The sequence below is a fragment of the Lissotriton helveticus genome, chromosome 10 (assembly GCF_964261635.1).
Source record: "Lissotriton helveticus chromosome 10, aLisHel1.1, whole genome shotgun sequence".
NCBI lineage: Eukaryota > Metazoa > Chordata > Amphibia > Caudata > Salamandridae > Lissotriton > Lissotriton helveticus.
Window position 1 is genome coordinate 1,176,776,587 of NC_136071.1, and position 17,622 is coordinate 1,176,794,208.

At 48.6% G+C, this 17,622-nt stretch overlaps 1 protein-coding gene across 5 annotated transcripts in view; it reads left to right on the top strand.

Annotated features, from left to right (window-relative positions):
- Positions 1 to 17,622, top strand: part of DAZL (deleted in azoospermia like) — a 794,400-nt gene that overhangs the window by 257,439 nt on the left and 519,339 nt on the right. The gene's annotated exons all lie outside the window — the stretch shown is intronic.

The window sequence follows — 17,622 nt, forward strand, 5'->3', positions numbered from 1 at the left end:
CCATAGAGGATTTATCTTTATTGATCTTTAATGAAATAAGCTTTCTTTATGTCTTCAACAGCCTATGAGATTCCAAATTTGTGTCCACACTTTTACTCCGATACAACTAGGCGTCAATAAAAGCACAGTAGACATTGATAATTGTAGCATCACACTTGGCCAGACAGCCATGGTACTCATGTCTTTTGACTAGTCCATAGGTCAGTTAATGCTGCTGCCAAACTTCACAAAAATGCTTGCAATATAAAGGGAAAAATGTATCATGCCGTACCAAAACAGCTAAATCTGGTAGTAAGGTTCCGGAAAACATAGAATTAAAATATTTCAATGTTCCTGAAACTTTTAATTAGTGAAACATTATTCAATATTTAATGCACGTCTTACTAAACCATTCTGCATCAGTGTTTGTTTGCAGTAATGGCATACAAAATAAATAGTGATAGCAAGCATTTTTGTCTATCTCCGTCATTATTAGAATATTTTAAAGATGAAGTATCCAGAGACGGCTAGCTTCCCATGTTACAGTGCAGGTTCTGGTCAGTGAGGCAGTTTGTCTTTCTAGCTCACCAGACTATGATCCCCTACCACTATTGCCTTGTGACTGAATATCTGCTTTTTGTGAATTTTCGTAGCTTCTTTCAATTCTTTTGATCTTTTCTTTAGATTCCATAATTTTCTTGCAACAAGAGTCATTTTATCATGTCAATTCTTCCCTCACTCTTTTCTCATGTGCACTGTGCTGCACCTTTTAGCCAGGTGCCCTTCAGGGGGAGGTAAGAAGTCTTATATATATATTTGTCACGGGTACAATGGCGCCATATGCATGATGTCTTCGCATATGCCCTGAAGAAGTCCAATATATTGGATGAAATGCGTTAGCTGGTCCACTCCTCACGTTGTATGATATGTTCAAATCAAACTGTGATTAAATAAAAATGACGACTTAAAGAACAATGTTGGACACAGACTTTGTAATTTGTGATACTGTTCATATGGTGGTGCACCGATTGCTCTTTCATGTCAAACAGTCTTTCCTCACAATCTCGTTCATCAAAGACTTCTTGAAATGGATCTTCCCTCCCATCAGAAGGCCTGCTTCACCATGGGAGATGATTTTGGTTCTCTCTAAACTCATGGCTTCTCCGTTTGAGCCCATTCATGAAGCCACATCTAACATTTTTTGTAGGAAGTTGCTTTCCTCATTGCACTTACATCCACTAAAACAGTTAACGAGTTCTTTGCCCTAACCTCCTCTGAATCCTACTTGATGTTACATTAACACAGGGTAGTTTTCAGCACCCAAGCTTCCATTTTACCTAAGATCTTATCAAACTTCTTTGTAAATCAATCCATTTCTCTTCCTGCATTCTTCCCTAATCCTTCCTTTCAGGCAAGAGATCACTTCATTCACTAATCATAAAGAGAGTCTTAATTTTATTTAGACAAAACTAAATACATTAGAAAAGCAAAGACATCTGTTTAACAATTGTCCTCTTCAAACAGGATTATCGTCCTCCAAACAGGTGTTCGTTGGATAGTGTACTTCATTACATGTTGGTTCCAGCTAGCAAATAAACCTTTACCTGGTCAGCCAAGACACCACTCCCTAGAGTAAAAGCGGCATCTACTGTTTGGTTCAAGAATGTTCAAAGTTTCAGAAGTTTAAGTATAAATCATTTAGTAATTTACTAGGCATTACAGACTAGATTCTCAAACTGATACTTTTGTGAGACAAGTAATTTTCGATTTTCTTTTCTTTTTAAATTAACCCACTGAGAATCTTTGAATGCCTTACTTGTATTTAATTTTCTTTGCTTGCATTGACAGCCGTGAAGTGGGGTATGCTTGATACGCTTTAGTGCACTCATGACTATCAGTGAGAATCCTATGATGAAGAATGGAATGTTATGTTCAAGGAATGTGAGCTGTAGATCGCATGCAGTGCATAGATTGCCATCTAGTGTTGGGTTCAGATGTTTACTCTGTTTTTTTTAAAGTAGTCTTTCCAGTCACGATATAGGTGACTCCTCCTTTTGGTGACAGTGCGCATGGGCATTGACTCCATCTTCTTATTGTTTTTTTCTGCCATCGGGTTCACATTCTAGTCGCTGCCCTCCGGTTGGACGCTGGTCCTTCGGGTTCTCTCTGTGCGCAAGACTCTCACCCGTGACGGTATTGTTTCTTATCGTGTATAGCATTCTTCGTGTGTCGTGTTTAATTATAAAGACCCTCTTTAGATCAGAGCTCATGATAGGCCGCCGGACCTACCTGGGTCGGTTCGACTTGGTCGATGGAACAAACTCCCTCCAAATTCTGCCCTTGGTGCCACGCGAAGTACCTGCGCACCGACTCACACGGAGTGTGTAATCTGTGCTCGTCTCCTGATCACAGAGAACAGGACTGCGACGCATGCCAGGCTTTTGGCTCCAAGAAGACGCTTCGCGATCGACAGCCTCGATGTTGCAACAAGCAGTGTCAACACACAAGCTCTATTCCAGACCGCTTCAGACCGGAATCGTATGAAGAATCCGGCGATGCTATCTGGGCCCAGGAGGAACAGGAACCGATCTCCATTTCCAAGTACGGCTCTGACCAGGATGAAGATATTCCGCATGAACAGCATACTGTAAGTACAGAATCTCCCTCGCCCCGACATCCATCTCAACTGAAAAACAAGGGTCCGAACCCACCCGTGCCCTCCTGACCCGGTTGGCCCAGAGATCACGCTTCTGACGCCCCGCCTTCGGGCTCTGCACCGAAGCCTGCAAAAAAGCCTTCCTGCTCGGAAAAGCCTCACTCTAAATCCAGCACAGAGCCGAAACCTTCGGGATTGAAGCCAAAGTCCGTCTCTTTAACCACATTGCTCGGCACCGAAACATACGTTGGACCCTAAGACATCGAAACCTTCAGCGCCAAAACAGACTGATGCACCAAAGTCACCAAAAAAGCACTGTTTTGACGATCCGCTCAATAAACCGGATCCAAACCAGAAGGTGTTGTATATTTATTCTCAGACTGGACATATTACCACAAATGTGACACTAAAAAGGACTGGTGCAGAATAGGATTGTCACATTCCTTTGAAGACGAGAACTGTTGGAACTAACCCTTACCCTCCTCCTCTTCCTCCTACTCTTCCATCACCCCCTTCTCCTCAGTTTCTACCTGTGCCAACTTCACCTTCACATTTACTACATACACCTGATAATCAGGATGATGGTGTTGGGAATGGGGCTGATGATGATATTCGGCCTGCACCCACAGATCCATGGGACGACTACATCACTAAGTCACCCACTGGCAAGGATCCTGACTTATACCCTACCAACCCCTCTCCACCGGACGACTGTGTCGGCTACATTGAATTGCTGGGTAGGGCTGCTGATTACCATGGGTTGTAGCTCTGCAAAGAGTCTCTCGAAGAGGATTTTCTCTTCGAAACCCTTAGCAGTACACAAAAATCCGCACACACGTTACCCATGCTCAAAGATATGATTAGACACGTAGAAGACCTATTTAATTATCCCGTCCGGGCAAGTATCCTTACCCAGTCTACATAAGTGGACAATTACCATTGGCCTCACTGGTGGTGTCCAACACACGCAAAAGGGCCAACTCCCAAACTACAGGAGATGCTTCACCCCCAGATAAAGAATCAAAGCTTCTTGATGCTTCTGGGAAAAGGGTGGCCTCTCAGGAAGCAAACTTCTGGCACATATCTAACACACAAGCATTGTTAGCTAGATACTACTGTGCACACTGTGATGAAATGGAACAGTTAGTCCAATTTCCACCCCAAGAAAATAGAGGTAAAGCTCAAGATATAGTGAAGGAGGGTCAACTTACCTCAAATAATCAAATCAGGTGCTTCCTAGATGCAGCTAACACAGTGGCCAAAGCGGTTAACACCAGTGTCCTGTTGAGAAGGCAAGCCTGTCTTTGCATATCTGGTTTTAAACCTGAGGTCCAGAAATCCATACTAAATGAACCCTTTAATAAGCAACACCTATTTGGCACAGTGGTAGATTCTTCAGTGGAAAAAATGAAGAAAGACACTGAAGTGGCCAAATCCGTGGGAGCCTACAGTCAACACAAGGCTGCGGTTCCTTTCGGCGCTCATTCTATCGAACAGAGTCCAAAAATACTTCTTCAGAGACTACATCAACCTACAAGGGCATAACCAACCCTCTGGCTCTAAAAATTACTTTAGATTGGGTTCCAGAGGAAACAATGGTAGAGGGTCAAACACACGTACCTCCCCCTCCAATACAAAACAGTGACTTACCTATACTTCCTTCCAACCATTTATCACCTGTCGGGGGAAGACTGTCACATTTCTTACCAACTTGGCAGTCAAAAACAACAGACAAGTGGGTTCTACAGATTATCCGTTCTGGTTACTGCCTGGGGTTCATCAACACTCCTCCAAACATTCCTCCAAAGGTACACAAACTTTCACAGGACCACCTACACCTCCTCAAACGAGGTACAGTCTCTACTTCTAAAAGGAGCTATAGAACCAGTGCAGCCACAACACCAAGGGTTGGGCGTGTACTCCTTTTACTTCCTAATACCCAAAAAGGACGTTCTCTCAGACCAATATTATATCTCCGGGAACTACATTTTTACATACAGTCAGACCATTTCCACCGGGTAACACTTCAACAGGTACTACCTCTTTTGCAAAAGGAGTAGACTTTCTTGAGTAGACTTTCTGTCTACTCCAAACTTAAAGACGCCTACTTTCATATTCCAATCCACCCTCCTGATAGCAAATTTCTTAGGTTTCTGTTAGCGGGTAAACATTACCAGTTCCAGGTACTTCCATTCAGAGTCACCACTGCCCCCAGAGTCTTCACAAAGTGTCTGGCGGTAGTAGCTGTTCATCTGAGAAGACAAAGCATCCATGCCTTCCCATACTTGGACGACTGGCTCATCAAAACCGACACGTATCAACAGTGTCTCAAGCATACTTCCATAACCATTCAGTTACTGCATCTACCAGGGTTCACAATCAATGTGCCAAAATCACATCTTCAGCTAGCCAGTACTCAGAACTATCTAGGAGCCACTTTAGATACTCAAAAGGCTCTCGCGTTTCCCAACGCAGCCAGAACTTGCAAGATTCGGGCTTTAGTTCTCCAGTTTCAACACAATCGATCCCTTCCAGCTCTAGTTTATATGCAACTACTGAAGATGGTGGCACCTTGCAACATGATCGTTCCCCATGCCAGGCTGCACATACGTCCGCTTCAGGAAGGCTTAGCCAGTCAGTGGAACCAGTCCCACGGTCTATTAACCGATCTAGTGTTGGTAAGCGGCCGCACGCAACGCTTTCTGCAGTGCTGGAACACATAAAATGTATCAAAAGGACAGCCCTTTATGGACCCCTTTCCACAGATAGTACTAACAGCGGACACATTGCTAACTGGCTGGGGAGCTCATCTTAAGCAGCACTCTATTCAAGGTATGTGGAGCCAACAGCAAAAGTTGCTCCACATCAACCATTTAGAGCTGATGGCAATATTTCTAGCTCTCAAGACTTTTCAGACTCACCTAGCAGGCAAAACTGTCTTGGTTCGTACCGACAGCATGACCGCTATGTATTACATACAAAACTGTCCCACTTAGCCCAAGCCATCTGGAGGAGGGCTATTCACCACAAAATCTGTCTCCCAGCGGAACACCTCCCAGGAGTGAACAACTAGATTGTGGACCTCCTCAGCAGGCAGAGGCACCAAATACACGAATGGCAACTTCACCCTCATGTTCTCCTCCCTTACTTCCAAGCTTGGGGAGTCCCTCGGATAGATCTGTTTGCCACACACCAAAATGCCAAAGCTTTGCCTCCAGGTACCAACACCAATTATCCAAGGGCAATGCACTATGGATGAACTGATCAGGGATATTAACCTACGCTTTTCCGCCTCTCCCACTCATTTTATCAGTGGCTCGGAAGCGCAGACAAACATCTCTCACACTAATCCTAGTAGCTCCTACATGGGCATGTCAACCTTGGTTCCCAACCCTGTTGGAGATCTCTCTGGTCCAGCATCAAAATTTCGATCAACCTCCGGTCTCTTCACACAGAGCCATGGAGAAATCAAACACCCAGATCCCAAACAACTGAACCTTGCTATCTGGCTCCTGAAGTCAGAGTATAGTTATCTGAATCTTCCACCTGACTGTATGAACATCATTAGGGAAGCCAGAAAACCTACCACAAGAGCCTATTATGCAGCTAAATTGAAGCGTTTTGTTATTTAATGAAATAACAATCATATGAATCCTCTTGATGCTTCCATACAAAATATTATTTGTTAGCTGTTACACTTGCCGCAGTCAGCATTGGCTTATACCTCCACCAGACTGCGTCTTGCTGCAATAGCTGCGTATCTTCAGAATAGACACCATTTGTCGCTCTTTAGTGTGCCTGTACTTAAAGCTTTTATGGAAGGACTAAAACAAGTCATGCCACTAAGACTCCCACCTGCCCCAGCATGGAATCTCAAAATAGTCCTCACAAGATTAATGGGCCTGCCCTTTGAACCCATGCAGAAATCTGAACCACAGTTCCTCTCTTGGAAAGCAGCTTTCCTCATTGCGATCACTTCATTTAGGAGAGTGGGTGAACTATACAGTCACTAACCATAGAAGAACCTTTTCCCAACTACACAGAGATAAAGTGGTTCTTCGTACCAATCCCAAATATTTACCATAGGTGGTATCTGCATTTCACATAAATCAATCCGTAGGATTACCTGTATTCTTCCCTCAACCTGATACTGTTGCAGAATGAGCTCTACACACCTTAGATGTCAGAAGAACACTCTTGTATTACATTGAAAGAACAAAATCATTTTGTAAGACCAAACAACTTTGTTGCTTTTGCACCACCTCACAAGGGCAATCCTATCTCTAAATCAGGTATTGCAAGGTGGATTGTTGAATGTATTCACATGTTCGAGGCATGTGGGCTGCTAAATTCATATCTTAGCATTAGATCGCCGCCTAGTGTTGGGCTCGGATGATCGCACATTGTTGTCCTGGAAGAGTCTTCGAAGTATCCTGAGATAGGTGGCTCCTCCCCTGGACTACAGTGCGCATGGGCATCGGCTCCATCCCCAGATTGTTTTTTTCCGCCATTGGGTTCGGATGTGGTCTCGACGTCTTACTGTCGGAACCAAGAAAAACTAACTTTTTAGCGGCCAAAAGGCCTCGATTTTCTTGCGTCGGTATTGTCTGCGCACGGTCTCGAGTCTTCCGTCTCTTGGAGCCGGAATAAGCGGAGTTTTCTTCGCTCTCGGAACTTTGAGGCCTTCTCATCGCGACACGACTGCAAAACTTTTCGGACATGGAGCGGAGCCCGTTTAAGTACTGCCCGCTCTGTGGGTCCAAGTACCCACACATCGATCTACACCCCGTGTGTAACAAATGCCTTTCGCCTGACCACGACGACGGCAAGTGCAAGTTGTGTGCACAGTTCCGCTCAAAAAAGACTCTCAAGCTTCGGTGCGCATGGAAGCTAAACAAGCGGCCCCGGATCCGGAGAACATCTTCGGCGACCAGGACGAAGAGGACCAGGGTCATCGTCTCCAAATCTCCCCACCCGGGACGGAGGTCGAGGCGGATCCGGGAGACGACGACGGAGTCGCGGGTCAAGGCCTTGAATACGTCGACGAGGTAGGAGACGACGATGAGATTTATGGGGCCGCGGCAGACAGCTCGGGGGACGAGCTCTGCCCCGAAGGTTACGAGGATACCGACCGGGACACGGGATCGCCTGTCGGCCTTACCCAAGACCCGTTGCCGCAAGCCACAGCCCCGCCTTCGGGCCCGGCCACGGACTTACTTGCTGAGCAAACTGTTTCGAAACCGAAACCGAAACCATCTGGATCGTCGACACCTAAAATGGCCGACCCGAAAACGAAACCGAAACTTAAGGACTCGAGTGTCCCTAAGATGGCTGCCGTGCCGGTGAAAACGACGGTGCCCGCTACCCCATCGACTCCGTCGACCTCCGGGCCGCAGAAGTCGAAGAAGTCCGTCGATTCCGATGCTGCAAAATCGAAACCGACGCCAGCGGAGGGGTCCTCCAAGAAAGATGGTCGGCACGGGTCAGCGGCTATGACGCCGTCCAAGCCCGCCAAAGTCGGCTCCAAGGAGGCTACGCAGGCACACGGAAAGAAGTCTGCGCCCCGAACACAGGAATCGGAGGCGGTAAAGACAGGATCCGCGCCCAAAGCGCACAAGGCCCATATGGACGTCGGATCCGAGGGAAAGATCAGACCATCCTCGTCAGCGCCGAAACAAACTGTGAGTGAGCCGTCCCTCATAGCCGAATCACTGCAAAGAATCAGGGAGAAGGCCTTTGCCCCGTCGGCTCCGATACCATCGCCGCAGCCGCAAAAGGACACTCCAGCGAAGCCATCTGGGAAACTTCTCTTTATTTTGCCGCCGAAGGAGGCGCCGAAAGCATTTTCAACCAAATCGGCACCGAAACAGGTGATTTCTTCACCGACAGGCCCGCTTCCACGTCGGGTACTCGAATCCGAGGACGATTCAGAGCATTTCATCGACGCTGACACAGGCAAACTGACCCTCTACAAGAGGAAAATCACTTCGGAGCCAGTGGACTCCTATGTCATCCCACTAAAGAAGAAGAGGGTGCCCCTTGACGCCTCAGGCCTCACGGAACCAATCCAGCCTCCTCCGAGACGGAGCCCTACTCCCTCCCCAGAACACTCTGCGGGTGAGGGGTATGATGAGGACGAGCAGTACAATTTCCCAATCAATGAACCTGATGCACAACCGGATTCATATGATGACACTGGTGACCAGAACACCCAAGGTGCGGGGCAGGACCCGCAGCTTTTTAATGCACGGGCATCCCCGACTGAGGATTCAGCAGGTTTTCATGCACTACTCGAAAGGGCGGCAGCCAATCATGATGTGGACATGCATGCCGACCCGGTTGAGGAAGACTTCCTTTTCGACACTTTTTCAGTCGCTGAAAGGACAGTAAAGACACTGCCTATGCTTAAAGGAGTCCTCAAGCATGCTGGGGACATATTTAAGGAGCCTACAAGAGCGAGAGTGGTCAACCCTCGCATTGAAAAAAAGTACAGACCTGCACCTGCAGACCCCGCATACATTCGGGGACAATTGCCACTGGACTCTCTTGTGGTCGCCAATGCCAGGAAACGTGCCAACTCTCAGACAACGGGTGAAGCTCCTCCCCCGGATAAGGAGTCCAAAGTGCTAGAGGCAGGGGGCAAAAGAGTAGCTGCACAGGCATCAAACTTTTGGCGCATCGCCAATACACAGGCACTCTTGGCGCGTTACGATAGGGCGCACTACGACACCCTAGAACAGATTGTACAACACCTGCCTCCACAGTTCCAAGAGGGCACCAAACTGCTTATTGAGGAAGGAAAGCTAATCTCAAACGCAGCCATCAAGTGTGCACTTGACGCTGCGGACACAGCTGCTAGAGCTATCAACACTAGCGTTATGCTGAGACGACAAGCGTGGCTCCGCATCTCAGGGTTTAAACCGGATATTCAGACAACAATTCTTAATCAGCCAGTCAATCCTGATAGTCTGTTTGGTCCAGATGTAGACACCACCCTAGAGAAAATAAACAAAGACACGGAAACTGCTAAGTCTATGGGGGCCCTACAGTCAAAACAGTTTCGTGGCAGCAATTTTCGTCGCTCAGGTGCACGTGGAGTCACCAGAAGACAAATGGGTCAACAATCCCAGTTCTCAAAAGGTGGGGCACAATCCTCGTTCACAAAACAGAACAAGGGAGGTTACAGAAATAACAGCAACAGAGGTCGCGGCAGAGGAAACAACAGCTCCCGCTCCTCTACTCCAAGCAAACAGTGACTCTCTGTCACTGCCCCCCGACCACCTAACACCTGTCGGGGGGAGACTGCAGCAGTTCCTGCCCGTCTGGAGAAACATCACCACAGACAGGTGGGTGCGACAACTAGTCCAGTATGGTTATTGCCTAGAGTTGAAGTCCACTCCACCCAACATCCCGCCAAGGCAAAGGCCTATGTCCGCAGAGCACTTGCTCTTATTGCAGCAGGAAGTAGTGGTGATGCTGCAAAAGGGAGCAATCGAGCTCGTGCCGGTGGGAGAGGAAGGCATGGGGGTATATTCCCTGTACTTCCTTATTCCACAGAAGGACGGATCTCTCAGACCCATTCTAGATCTACGTCCCCTCAACCTGTACATACTATCAGAACATTTCCACATGCTTACACTGCAACAGATTCTTCCCTTGCTAAACCAGGGAGACTTCTTAGCAACCTTAGATCTCAAGGATGCTTATTTCCACATTCCACTACACCCGTCACACAGGAAATACCTCAGGTTCACTATTCAAGGCAGGCACTACCAGTTCAAGGTCCTACCCTTCGGAGTCACAACAGCCCCGAGGGTGTTCACCAAGTGTCTGGCGACAGTAGCGGCGCACCTCAGGAGGCAGAACATCCATGTCTACCCCTACCTAGACGACTGGCTCGTGCAAGCCAAGTCAGAGCAACAGTGCGCCGCAGACATGTCGACTACAATTCACCTTCTTCACGATCTGGGTTTCTCCCTGAACTACCCAAAATCGCATCTTCAGCCGGCGCATGTCCGGCAGTTCCTAGGTGCGACGATCAACACCCTGACGGCCATGGCTCAGCCAAACCAAGTCAGGATAGACAGCATGCAGGCTCTGATCCAAAGGTTCAGGCCACAACACTCGCTTCCAGCGAGAGTGTTCATGCAGTTGATAGGCATGATGGCCTCCTGCATCTTCATAGTCCCTCACGCACGGCTACATATGCGCCCGCTCCAGGAGTGCTTAGCGAATCAGTGGACACAGGCTCGTGGGCAATTGACAGACCTAGTGTTGGTTACCAGTCGGGCATACGACTCTCTGCATTGGTGGACTCCACACAACCTTTGCAAGGGCCGACTGTTCCAAGAGCCTGTGCCGCAGATTGTCCTGACAACGGACGCATCTCTCCAGGGATGGGGAGCTCATGTGCTTACTTACACAGTGCAGGGACTATGGACGACGCAGCAACAGAAGATGCACATCGGAGAGCCTATTTAAGGCGGACCCAGACTCTTGTCAGGTCTTGACAGATGCTGATTTTATCGCGCATTAACTGCTGTTGCCAGCGCTATTGCTAGCGCGCTTATTTTAACTTACCCGATTTTGTCTTTTGCTTACTTTCATTTTTAGCACTTTCCCCTGGTTTTAACAGGGTCTTGCCCCCGTCCCCATTCCGCACATAATTGTCTCCCGCACTGCCGTTTTGGCGGGCCTGGATCCCGGGGGTGGCTCACTGTGGGCGCCATCTTGGATTGGGCAGTAAGTGTAGCTTTAGGCGCCATCTTGGAGCGTCCTCGCGCTCGCGCCACGATTGGAGAGCCTATTTAAAGCTCCCCCCTCCCGCGCAGCGGGACGCGCAGATGTGGACGCCGTCGCTTAGCCGGAGTCGTGCCTGAGTCCTGCCCGTCTGCGCTCGTCCGCGTCGAGGCAGCGCGAGGCCGGGCAGGCTCAGTCCTATCTGCTATTTCTGCGCCGTATGCTGTGTTGCCAGCTATGATATCTTACACACGGTCAGAGCTGTTGGCCATAGGTCACTCGTCCAGGGGCTCTGCGTGTAAGTCTGTGGACCCTTTAGCTGGCCCTTACAGCTGCGCCTGTGAAGGCTGGTCTCTTAAGAGCCCAACCAAAATTCGTTCCTTGGAAAACGTCGTCCCTGTCATACGGCCTCGTGCTGTTTCGAGAGATCTCCGTATTTGGTGCCTTAATGTGAGATCTCTTGTAAAGCACCACCTGTCCATCTATGACCTGATGGATAAAGAGGATCCAGATGTTTTCTTAATGACAGAAACCTGGCTTCAGGACTCTGACTCTGCCATATTGAACCTGGCATTCCCCCAGAACTACACCATCTTCACCTCTAATAGGACCACAAGAGGTGGTGGCATTGCTATGGCTGTCAAATCCTGCTTCCCAGCAGAATGGAAGCCATCAGGACTACCTGCATGTGAAAGCGCTATTTTTAAAGTCGCCTTCTCCCATCAGTTCACCTTCAGTGGGCTGCTGGTCTACCGCCCCCCTGGCAATGACTCGGTATTCAGATCCGCATTGGCCGATATGGTCAGCCCTATAGCATTGGGCTGCGCCAATTTTAACATCTTGGGTGACCTTAACATCCATTTTGATAATGGGTCATCCACTACCGTGAGCTCCCTGTTGGCCGACTTGGAAGCTCTCCAACTTACTCAGCTTGTCACCCGTCCAACCCACGTTGGAGGCCATATCCTTGACCCCTTTTTTTCCACACTTGACGGGTTAAGGGTGTCAGATCCAAGGAGGTTAGGGTGGACTGATCATCTACTTGTAGAAGCACTTTGCCCGGTCCATGACAAGCCGTTTATATCCAGGGAAAGGCTAACCCTTAAAAGGCCGTGGCACAAACTTACGCTGGAAGAGTTCTACGGTATATTAGAGCGGAAACCTCTGAACAATCTTACCAATGTGGAACAAGGCTACCAACAGTTCTGCATGTGGATTACTGACGCCTTGGACTCTCTGATACCTTTACGATGGGCGAAAGGCCGGACAAAAGCACTTAGCCCCTGGTATAACGAGTCTCTGGCAGAACTGAAAAGATCCTGCCGTAAGACAGAGAGGGAATGGAGACGATCATATGACCCGGCTCTGAAACTCCGGTATTTCACTGAGTTGAAACTTTACCACAGAGCTATATGCAGGGTTAGAGCTGCATTTTATGCCCAGGAATTTGCCACCAGTACCAACCGCTCAAAACTGATTTTCAAGGTACTGAAGGACCTAATGAAAAACAGATCCTCATCAGAGGCGATTTGCACAGACTCACACTGTGATAAATTGGCCTCTTTTTTTGTGGAGAAAGTGGAAAAAATATATCACGGGTTCGACACACTCCATCAGGAGCGTGAAGCCACTGTCTCTGATACATTGGATCATGAGCCGCTGGCTATCTTACCTGAACTGTCGGTTGAGGCCTTTGACAGACTCTGCCTCAAGGTCAAATCAGGCTCCCCGGCGGACCCGTTAAAGCCTGCCTTCATCAATACACTTTCCCCGCTGTGTCGTAACCCCATACTGGATCTCATTAATATGTCTCTGTCTTCTGGAACTGTACCTGCGGCCTGGAAGCAGGCAGTGGTTACCCCCATACTAAAAAAAGCTAATTCTGACACCCGACTGCCAGAAAACTACCGACCTATCTCCCTGTTGCCATGGATCGCCAAGGTAACAGAAGCGCACGTCAACTCGGTTTTGTCTGAGCATCTGGCTTGCAACCAGATCTTAGACCCCAGCCAGAACGGATTCCGGTCAGGACACAGTACCGAGACGGCACTACTTTACATCTTGGAACATCTTCGCCAGGTACTTGACTTAGGTCATACTGCAGCGCTTATATTATTAGATCTAAGCGCTGCTTTCGATACTGTGTCCCACCAAATACTTATCCAGCGCTTACAGGAGGCGGGAGTGACGGATGTCGCTCTCCAATGGTTTCGGTCCTTTCTGGCTGATCGTACTTTTAAAGTGGCTATACCACCTGGCCAATCCACCACTTACCCCCTGAAGATGGGGGTTCCACAGGGATCTTCGTTGAGCCCTACCATATTTAACCTCTATGTGAAACCGTTGGCTGGTGTCGTCAAACAGTGGGGTCTTACGATGGCCTCATATGCGGACGACACACAGCTAGCGGTGACACTTAGCGGAGACCCCGAGGTAGCAGCTCCGAGATTCCGTGCGGGTCTCTTGGCAGTAGCCAGCTGGCTTCGCACCAACTGCCTCCAGTTGAATGCCACCAAAACGGAGGTATTGGTTCTAGGGAAGCACGCTGAGCTATGGGGTAACCAGTGGTGGCCGTCAGAGCTTGGTGTCACGCCTATTCCAGTGGCTGGAGTGAGAAATCTAGGAGTTTGGGTGGACTCTGCGCTCACCTTCAGGGACCACACCAAGAAGGTGGCTGCCACGTGTTACGGAATACTGCGTGGTATTAGGCCAGTCTTGAAGTACTTTGATCCCCCTACCAGACAGCTTGTAGTTCAGGCCTCAATACTATCTAGGCTGGACTACGGCAGCTCACTGTTGTTAGGGGTGAATCAAGCGGAGGCCTCTAGGCTCCAAAGAGTACAAAACGCCGCGGCACGAGCCATTGTGGGCCTTCCCAGACACTGTTCAGTGTCTGGTACCATCACGGCCTTGCATTGGCTCCCGGTCAGACAGCGAATCATGTTCAAGGCGCTGTGTCTGGCCTTCAAAATTTTGAAAACTTCTTCGCCACCGGCACTTGTCACTCTACTTACGCCCTATGTGCCGTCGAGATCTTTAAGATCGGAGGGGCTTCATCTGGCTGTCTGTCCACGCTTCAGGTTGAGCAGGATGGGTGGCCGTTCTTTCAGGGTTCTAGCGGCTGGCCTATGGAACTCGCTACCAGTTCACATTCGAGCTCTTGAGGATATGTTCGCCTTCAGGCAGGCTATTAAAACTTTCCTCTTTCCAGTTCCTGGCTAATTTCTTTTGTGTGTTATGTTACAGCATCTGTCAAAGCGCCAGGACGCCCCTTTGCTGGGGCAGCTGTGCGCTCTAGAAATTTTAATAACATAACATAACATAACATCAACTATCTGGAACTGATGGCAATCTTCATGGCGCTCAAGTCCTTCATTGTACATCTGTGCAACAAAGTCGTGCTAGTCCGGACGGACAACATGACCGCGATGTACTACATTCAAAAGCAGGGAGGCACCCACTCGCCACAGCTGTCTCATCTGGCTCAGAGCATGTGGAAGTGGGCCATTCAGAGGAACATTTTCCTCATGGCAGAACACCTCCCAGGAAAGGACAATCAGATGGCGGATCTGCTCAGCAGGTACAGCCATCAAATGCACGAGTGGGAGTTACACCCATCTGTCCTCCACCCGTACTTCCGGCAGTGGGGTCATCCGGAGATAGACCTGTTTGCCACGAAAGAGAACGCAAAATGCCAACACTTTGCCGCCAGGTTCCCTCACCCACAGTCGCAGGGGAATGCGATATGGATGAACTGGTCAGGCAGATTTGCGTACGCTTTTCCGCCAGCCCCTCTAATACCGCTGGTCGCAAGAAAGCTAAGGCAGCACGAGATGACTCTCATCCTAGTTGCTCCAACGTGGGCGCGCCAGGCCTGGTACACCACGTTCCTCGAACTCTCAGTGGTGCCGCATCAAAGACTGCGCCTCACGCCCAGTCTTTTGACGCAGAACCATGGAGAAATTCAGCATCCAGATCCGCAACAGCTCAACCTGGCGATCTGGCTCCTGAAGTCCTAGAGTTTGGATACCTTAACCTACCTCCAGAATGCATGAACATCATCAAGGAGGCGAGGAAACCAACTACTAGAGCATGCTATGCTGCAAAGTGGAAGCGTTTCGTCATTTACTGTACAGCCAATGACATCAACCCGCTAGATGCATCTATCCCCAACATCATCTGCTATCTGTTGCATCTTTACAAGTGCAATCTAGCGTACACTTCCATTCGGATACATCTATCCGCCATAGCGGCTTATCTCCAGAACAGGCAGCACCTCTCTGTCTTCAGAGTGCCCGCCATTAAAGCCTTCCTTGAAGGTCTGAAACGAGTCATTCCCCCAAGAACACCGCCAGCTCCGGTGTGGAACCTCAATGTCGTTCTCACCAGACTGATGGGACCACCATTTGAGCCACTGCACTCGTGTGAACTCCAGTTCCTTACGTGGAAAGTAGCTTTCCTTGTAGCTATTACGTCTCTGAGGCGTGTCAGTGAGCTGCAGGCGCTCACAATCCAAGAGCCATTCATTCAAATTCATCCAAATAGGGTAGTGCTACGCACTAACCCCAAATTCCTTCCGAAGGTGGTGTCACAGTTTCATCTAAACCAAACTATTGACTTACCAGCATTCTTTCAAAACCCGCAAACGGTGGCGGAAAGAATGCTCCACACCTTAGATGTACGGAGGGCGTTGATGTACTACATAGACAGAACACAACCCTTTAGAAAAACAAAACAACTCTTTGTTGCCTTCGCACCACAACACAAAGGCAACCCGATTTCCAAAGCAGGGATAGCCAGATGGATTGTTAAGTGCATCCAGATTTGTTATCAAAAAGCCAAGCGCACTTTAACAATACCCCCCAGAGCGCACTCCACACGCAAACTGGGGGCATCCATGGCTTTCCTAGGGAACATTCCTTTAGAGGATATTTGCAGAGCAGCCACGTGGGTTACACCACATACCTTTACAAAACACTACTGTGTTGATGTGCATTCCAAGCAGCAAGCTGCTGTAGGACAGGCTGTTCTGAAGACACTTTTTCAGGTTTCTGCAGCTGGCACGGGCAACCGCCGCTGATGGAGGGACTGCTATGTATTCTATGCTAAGATATGAATTTAGCAGCCCACATGCCTCGAACTGAATATGCTACTTACCAGTATGCATCTGTTCTTGGCATGTAGGGCTGCTAACATTCATATCGCCCGCCCTCCTCCCCGGTGCCTGTCGCAGCTGCAGATATACTATTGTATTTATTCATTAGCATGGACATCCTTTACACTTTTCACTCCATCTTCTGCCACAATGGCGAAAAACAATCTGGGGATGGAGCCGATGCCCATGCGCACTGTAGTCCAGGGGAGGAGCCACCTATCTCAGGATACTTCGAAGACTCTTCCAGGACAACAATGTGCGATCATCCGAGCCCAACACTAGGCGGCGATCTAATGCTAAGATATGAATGTTAGCAGCCCTACATGCCAAGAACAGATGCATACTGGTAAGTAGCATATTCATTTCCACGCAAAAGCGAAGAGGACTTTAACTGTACCCCTAGAGCACATTGCACTCGCAAGCTAGGGGCCACTATGGCTTTTTTAGGAAACATCCCCATAGCTGGCATTTGCAAAGCTGCAACATGGTCTACACCGCACACATTCACGAAGCACTATTGTGTTGATGTGTTAGCAAGACAACAGACTAATGTGGGCCGAGCAGTACTTTAAACACTGTTTCAGACAACTCCAACAGTTACAGGAAAGCCACTGCATTGGGAGGATACTGCTGTATAGTTTATGGACACCGCACGTGATCTACGCTCGCATGCCTCGAACCGAAAATGCTCCTTACACTGTATGCATCTGTTCTTGGAATGTAGAGCTGTAGAGTCACATGCGCCCACTCACCTCCCCAGGTACATGTAGCTACTGTGGTTCTCTCTTTTACTATACATACATACGCCTCTACATTTCTATTCTTTACTACTATTCTAATCTCACTCTCTGCGGGAAAACAATCTGAAGATGGAGTCGATGCCCATGCGCACTATCACCCAAAGGAGGAGTCGCCTATCTTGTGACGGGAAAGACTTATTCAAAGAAAAAAAGAGTTAAAAAATCCGGACCAAACACTAGACGGTGATCTATGCACATGTATGTGACTCTACAGCTTTGCATGCCAAGCACAGATGCATACTGGGTAAGTAGCATTTTCTTAACTTGTAATCCTAGGTCTGCAACATAGGTGT